The sequence below is a fragment of the Oryza glaberrima genome, chromosome 11, assembly GCF_000147395.1.
Source record: "Oryza glaberrima chromosome 11, OglaRS2, whole genome shotgun sequence".
NCBI lineage: Eukaryota > Viridiplantae > Streptophyta > Magnoliopsida > Poales > Poaceae > Oryza > Oryza glaberrima.
In genome coordinates this window covers 11,497,716-11,505,662 of record NC_068336.1, presented here as the reverse complement: position 1 = coordinate 11,505,662, position 7,947 = coordinate 11,497,716, and positions in this window count along the sequence as shown.

Sequence of the window (7,947 nt, the reverse complement as noted above, 5' to 3'; positions counted from 1 at the left end):
TTTCCATCTTACAAAACTGTAAGGACTAAGTTGGGAAGTGGGCAGCATCAAACGACTCCTACATCGGTTCCAATTGCGCCAGGAGTTGATACAATTTTACTCACAAGGCAGCAGCCGATATCAGGGTGCAGACATCTAATACTTTGGCTCTAGAGCAGCTGATGCAGATGTTGAAGCTAAAGCAACCAAGTACTGAAGTACAACCATCAGCCACTCAACCAAGCTCAAGTCAGCCACCTTTGATTCTTCAGCAGCCAGCTCAACACCCAATTGGGTCATCACAGCCGATCGGCCCATAGTATGTGAATGTGGATCCACAAGGCTATAAATATAAACCTCAACAGCCAAATATGGGATTCAATTTCAATAATCACTATCAACCTTTTTCACCAATGAAGCATCGGCCAGAAGGATCTCCTTTTGTTCAGTTTTCACCTCAACCTATGTATAACCAGTTTGAACAGCAATTAATATAAATGAGGTGTGCAACAGTAGCCATTGGCCGATATGATTGCTGATGTGATGAGAGAACATTTTGGCCTTAGGCCTAAGGATAGTGGGATCATATATCGGCATCCCTATCCAGAATACTTTGATAGAGTACCTTTGCCAAACCGATACAAGATTCCTGATTGCTCCAAATTCTTAGGGCTAGACAATGTTTCAACTTATGAGCATATTAGCCGATTTTTAGCACAATGTGATGAAGCATCAGCTGTGGAGGGCTTGAGAGTTAGGTTTTTCCCCTTGTCGTTATCTGGGTCGACTTTTACTTAGTTTTCTTCTTTCCCATACAATTCTATCAGAAGTTGGGCCGATCTAGAAAAGCAGTTTGACAAGTATTTGTTTAGTGGGGTTCAAGAGATGAAGCTGTCGGATTTGACTGCAACTCAACAAAAAGTTAATGAATCGGTGCCAGATTATATTCAGAGATACAGGAAATAGGTGCTATAGCTTGAACTTAATCGATTCACAAATCACAACTAGCTGATTTGGCTTTTCAGGGATCAATAGTTGCGTAAGCTGATCTTGAGTTGACTGTTAAGATGCCTGCCCCCTGCATTGGTTGTTGCTAACTCTACATAAATGTGGAAGGAGCCAAAGAAGAGGGAATAGAAGCAATCAGTTGCCTATGGCCAGCCAACTCAGTCTTGATGGTTCTGTAAGGTGGGAAAATATTATTTAGAAAATATGTATGCCCCTTAACTTTCTCCTCAACTATTGATCATATCTAATAATGTATTGACCAAAACACCAGATTGGTTGATCAAAGCATGATGAACTGCATAATCACTGGTTCCTTCTTCAATCTTCGACTTCGACATTGTTACTTTTCCCTTTTGTATAATTGATCCTTGTCAAGTCATGCTGAAGGATCCCAAGTACATCTTCTGAAATTGTTGAATAATTTGCTCCATCTCTACCCTCTGCTCATCGGACAGCTTGTTGGGTGTAACTGGGATTAAATTCTATTATGTAATAATCAGGAATCATATGAATGGCTTGATGTCCTATTGGGTGTGCCAAAAGTGTGTTGATGAGAAAACACGGCGGCCTGGGAGTTCAGCTTAGCTCCAGTGCAGGTCCAAATCTCGCTTTCAGGTTCAGGGCGTTCTAGACGAAAAATCCGCGCTCGGCCGATGGTGCCGGGACTGTGTTGGCATGAACTAAGTCGACGAACACAACGACCTGGGAGATCTTCTTAGCCCCAGTACAGGTCCAAAATATTGATGAGATGCGGGTGTGCCAATCAGTTTGACCCTGTAACTGACAAGATAGACAAATATGTTGATCACCAGAGAGCCGATCGGTTGACAAGCCGATGGAGTAATTCCAGCTGATGCCGATACTAGTCGATACTCCCTCCATTCCATAATATAAGGCACAACCACTTTTTTTAATGTTCCATAATATAAGGCATGCATGTATGTAGGCAATTAACTATGGCCCATTCTCCATTAAATTATTACTTTTTTAAATCCTCCACTCTCATGTTCTCTAATTCTATTGGATGCATGCATTGTATTTATTATGATGATCCTAACTACAAGATGATAATAATTATTTCTTGGTCATTGAGTTAGGGGTGGTTATGCCTTATATTTTGGAATGGAGGGAGTAGGTTTTTAAACAATCGGCTATATGTCCAATGTAGATAATGATATAAAGAAAATCGGCTAATGATAATAAAATAATAATATAATACAGTAGAATCCAATCGGCTAACAATGATATGATAGAATAAGTGATCCCATGGTTAAATAATACATCAGCTGATGGTATGATGTCATTAAATCCAAATGATTAGATAAACAATGAAACCTTTGTTGCGATCGGCTAAATCCAACTTATATGTAATCCTTATAAGCCGATGCAATAACTCATCGGCTGAAACCCCAATGAAACCCTTATTGGCAATCAAAAGCAGGTTAGTATTTTATGGTTCTAAGCACGACTAAAGTCGATACAACTCGAAGTATGCAAAGAAACATAAAGTCTAAACAATAAAGCCTTTGACTATTTTTTAAGAGTGGTGGATACCTTAGCTAATCTAATCTAGCAAAACAATTTAGCCGATACCGGCAAAAACCCTACAGCAGATCCCAACCGATATAAGTAAATCGAGCTACTAAACTAGATTAACTAAGATATATGATAGGTAGTTAGGCAAATATATCAACCGAACCAGAGCGATCCAAGAGGTCGGAGCCTTGAACAACACTAATGTAGCCGATACAATTGCCAGGGCCGACGGAACGTAGGACTTACCCCTTCATCGAAGATCGAAAGGTGATGCAGCCGCGCGTTAGGTGCCAAGGTCCGCCGGTGATAAGTAAAAACCTCTAAAAAGAGGGTGGCAATGTGCTGAGAGTAGTTGTATTGATCTATATGATAGTTTACAATGACCCCAAGTGTACATATTTATACCCATGGGTAGTTACTAGTCCTTATTGGACAAGAAAGAAACTTTCCTAAAGATAAAAGGAAAACATAAAGTCTTTGTCGAACACTAAATCGCCTATTAGGTATGGGATAATCAATCATGTTCCATCGGCTATAGATGCAATCAAACAAGTAATCCCTAATCTGATGTTTCTCTGAGATGTAAGCAAACGGTATAGATCAAACTTAATCGAGACAGTATGGATAGCTCTTAAATCAAATCAAATAGATTGGAGATTACATGTGTTTATATTATAGTCGATGACACAATACTTAGGTTAAAAAGATATCGTATTATAAATATATTAAGAGCAAGCTTGTCCAAGATATAAGGACTAGCTTGCTCTTAATATACTTAGGTTACATGTGTTTCAATAAAGACAATTTAGCCGATGCTGGCAAAACCCAAGAAAAGGCTTGGTCGATATAGGTAAATTGAATAATTAGGTTAGATTAGCCAAGATATATAACAGTCAATAATTGTATAGGATAGATTAGAACATCTACAATGACATCCTAATCTGCTGATACAAAACCGATGCGACAAGCCATACCTCTTGTTAGAAGATCAAAATTGATGCCCTAACTCGAAGCAAGAACTCGTCGAGAAAGTTGAAAAAAGTAAAAAGGACGGCGATACGCCAAGATTATTATTGAACTGTTGTTATTTTCCTACGAGATCCTGGGCATATATTTATACCCATAGAAGTTAACTTGTCCATATCAAACATGCCACAAACTTTAAAAAACATACTAGCCCCTTGTGGACTCTAACATATATTTCTAAAATACATAAGGAAAACTGACTCTTATTCTAATTAATAGATACAGTTTCCATCTCAGGACCTTTTCCTTGTTTGGCAATATCTCTTAAGCCTCAACTCCAATTCGATACGAACTCGAAATCTAACTTTATCGGCTGACCGAGTCCGACTTTGTATCGACCGATACGATCTCCAGCCGATGCGCTGCTCTGTTTTGGGAACCACTTCGGATCTATCTTTATCCTCGCGTATCTCACCAAATTTGCTGTTAACAGGAGCTCAGCACGGTTTCACGTTCTATTTCACTACCCACTAGGGATTCTTTTCACCTTTCCCTCACCGTACTACATCGCTATCGGTCACCCAGGAGTATTTAGCCTTGCAAGGTGGCTCTTGTTGGTTCACACAGGATTCCACGTGTCCCATGCTACTCGGGGTTAGAGCGTAAGCTAGTGATGCTTTCGGCTACTGGATTTTAGCCATCCTTGGGACAAAAATTTACTAAATTTGGCAAAAAAAAAAAAGATCCAAAATAACATATTATTAACTAGCACAGAAGTTTCCCATCTCAAACTTTGGAAGTTTTACAATCTGATATTTCAGAATTTTTGACCAAAATTTGGAAGTTTTCGTCCTAAGGGTATTTCGGTCATTAGGAAAAAATTATACATTGCTAACTTGACCGCAATGGTATATTATAGAAGTTAAGTGAAATGCGATGGTATACCGTAGAACTTGACAAACCTAATGACATATTCTAAAATAGGCACCAAATCAGTGGCACACAATGGATTCTCTCTATTTTTTTTATGCTTGTTCACTTAATACTATGGTACGGCATTTTTAGAAAAAGTCAAATATTATATTATATAAGTCAAACATTAAATTATATACACTTATAATATAATTTTCAAATTATACAATTCACTATTCACATTTTATAGGAGAAATATAGAATAATGATTTATTATCTATTGATTTATGAGAAAAATATTAGCCAAAATTAACATATACCTAAAAAATAAAAATTAATATGAAAGAATGAGGGAAAATAATAAAAAATAAGAGATAGTCATGATATATCGTGCAGTGAGAAAAGGAGACCACAATCGAATGCTTTATCATTGAGCAAAATCGAGGGTATTATTTTTTTTTTATCTTTTTATAGTAGAAGTCTGTATTGTCATGTTTTAACATATCATGAGATTATTAGTAATAGTTAAGTAGACCAACCCAACAATACCGCATAGAAACGATAAAACTGTAATGGCTTAGCATAGCACGAGACTACCGACTAATGGACAAAAAATAGTAAATTCATTTTGTACAACATATTTTTAAAAATTTTCATATTATATCATTCTTTAATCATTATTTTCATTTACACAACGGCTAACTTTACATTTTTGTTTCAATTTAGACAACCCCATTCTATCCATCTTCAAGTCTAGTGATTTCCACCATTGCTTCACCTCCAAATCCAGTGACTCTACAACCACTCCATACACACACTCTCTCCCCTTTTTCTTTTTCCCTTTGATAGCTGGGAACCGCCAGATCATACAAGGAGGAGCCCAGATCTAGCGTCTTCGCTCTCGGTCAGGTCAGCTCCTGTCATCCCGAGTCCTTGCAAGGCCGATACCCTCGGCCTCAAAGACGACCATGACAATAGCGTGCATGAAGACACGAGACGCGGAAAGACAAAACGGTGATTAGAGGGTGCAGTTGCACATGCGAAGATGAAGAGGAGGAATGATGGTGGCTCGTGAAGAAAGAGCGGTGGTTGGCAGTGCATGGAGCGGTACTGACATAAATCCTCAACCAAATTTGTTGTGTTTTTTCTCTGTGAACCATCAGTCATTATAAACAAAATGGGTAACATTACTAAATTCGACATAAAGGTGAGGCACTCGAGTATCTTCCCCCTTCCCTTCGCGTGAAAGAGAAATCCCCCGACTCGTCTCCTCCGCTCCTTGCGCGGTTGCGCCATCTCGTGGCTGAACAGGGAGGGGCGCCGATCTCCATCTGGCGAGCAGAGGAGGGGATCCTGGTGAGCATCCTCATCCTCTTTTTGATGATTCATCTCTCTCCCACCGGGAGTACTTCTGTCTGGAATTTGCTTGCGTTAACCCTAGCTTCTCTTGTAGATCTGAAAGAAGCTCTTCTTCTTAATTTCAGAGCCTTAACCTTAATACAAGTAACAGTTTGTTTGTTCCCGAAAAGTTTGGGGGTTCAACTGAACCCTCATGTCCCAAGTTGGATCCGCCCGTGTCACCTATCATGAATTTGAAGAGCACAACACATAAAAATATGCTGCTAGGAAGCAAGATGAACATATTGTTCTAAAAAAAGTTGGTCCTAGGCACCAGGTAGCTCTCCCAATTTGGCATTATCCATTGGGGCTCTTGTGCTGCTATTTAGTGTTATATTGTCCAATATATGTGTCATATACTCGCCAATTGTTTGGAATTCATTAGTCATGTTGGACCAAGGCGGTGACTAAGTGCCCCTAGGCGGCTCTTACCCTGTCAACCCTCTAGTGCCTCTTGAACCATGGATGGACAGCAATTGTGCTTTTGCACCAATGTACCCAACACATTTTTTTTTCAAATTACCTTGAGACTTCTTAGTCCTGGATGCTTTTACACAATGCTCAATGCGAAGTTCAGTAACTATAGGGTACATGCATAGTAATGGAATGTCATAACAAGTTCAATAGAAACATAGAACAGCCAAAAATGTAACACATAGTATAATTCGTTTGCTGTTTTCTTTAGAATACTATTGTTTTGTGTTATTTAGCAGTTTAGATTCACATTCATTGTTCTGAATATTATTTTGGAATCCAAAGCATAATAATCATAGTACCATACCATCTAATTAGAGCAACTGTGACATGTTGCTGTGATGTGTGCTTAGTACCAGGAAATTGGGAATCATTATAGGTAGGTTATGATTTTGAGTGATTAAAAGGGGAGTTTTTGTTAGTCTGAGTTCTAGCAGCATAGTGAACGACCTGGTATGTTAGCTGCATGTTAGCATTCCTCTTGGTATTATCAATCAGCATAAAATGCAATATGACTAGCGAGCTTCACTTTGAAGCTTTAGGCCCTTCTCTTGAGCTCCAAACTTCAACTTCCTAGTTTTCGATTAGCACGCTTTCAAACTGTTAAATGATGTGTTTTTTGCAAAAACAATTTCTATATAGAAGTTGTTTAAAAAATTCAAATAAATCCATTTTTCAAGTTTATAATTAATACTTAATTAATCATGTGCTGATGAGCTTTCTCGTTTTGCGTGCGCTAAAGATCTCGAGAGGAATCGAACACAGCCTTAACTACATATTGTTGAAATGTGGATGTTGCAATGCTTTCATCAAGGCAATAGATGTGACATGGCAGATCGTTGTAAATCAGTTTTACTATGGCAGCAGTATTTCCCTGTGTCAATTTCTAGTTGCACTTTAGTGTATTGCTACAGTGATTGCTAGCTCAGCACCACCTTTGTGTTGTATAAATACTTTGGATTTATTATATCTTGTTTTATTTACCCAAATAGGACTAATTTTCATGAGATTTGGTGTGCTTTCTAATGCAGACTGTTTTTGTGTGCATGTAGGAAGCTGATTTTATCATCTGAATCAAGTTTATATATCTACAATATCTGCACAAATGGAATTGGGGGACAAGGCAGTAGGCTTTATTTTAACCTTGACAAGTCTATCCATCTTTACATACTATACTTTCTGGGTCATCATCCTGGTTAGTAACTTCTAGGCATTTTTCATTTCAAATATAACATCTATGATTTTATTTCTGGATGATAAGCTGTTCCTCTTTTTTTCAATATAGCCATTTGTTGACAGTGATCACTTCGCCCACAAGTACTTTCTGCCTCAAGAGTATGCTATTTTGATCCCAGTGCTTGTCGGCGTGATTGTCCTATCTTTCTTAAGCGTGTTCGTGGGTCTTGTTATGCTCAAGTCAAAGAAAAAGAAGAAGACCACTTGATTGAATTTAACCATATTTGTTATTTGATTACGATTGCAAGCTCTATACAAGAAAGCAGTTTTCTCATATGATTCCATTCTATGTAGTGGTTTTTGCATGTAAGTCGTAGTTTCAGCTTTATTATTATTATTATTATTATTATTATTATTATTATTATTATTATTATTTCATTTTTGCTGTTGGGTTGTGAACTAAACTTAAAGTGCATGTTTATATGTTCATGGCTAATT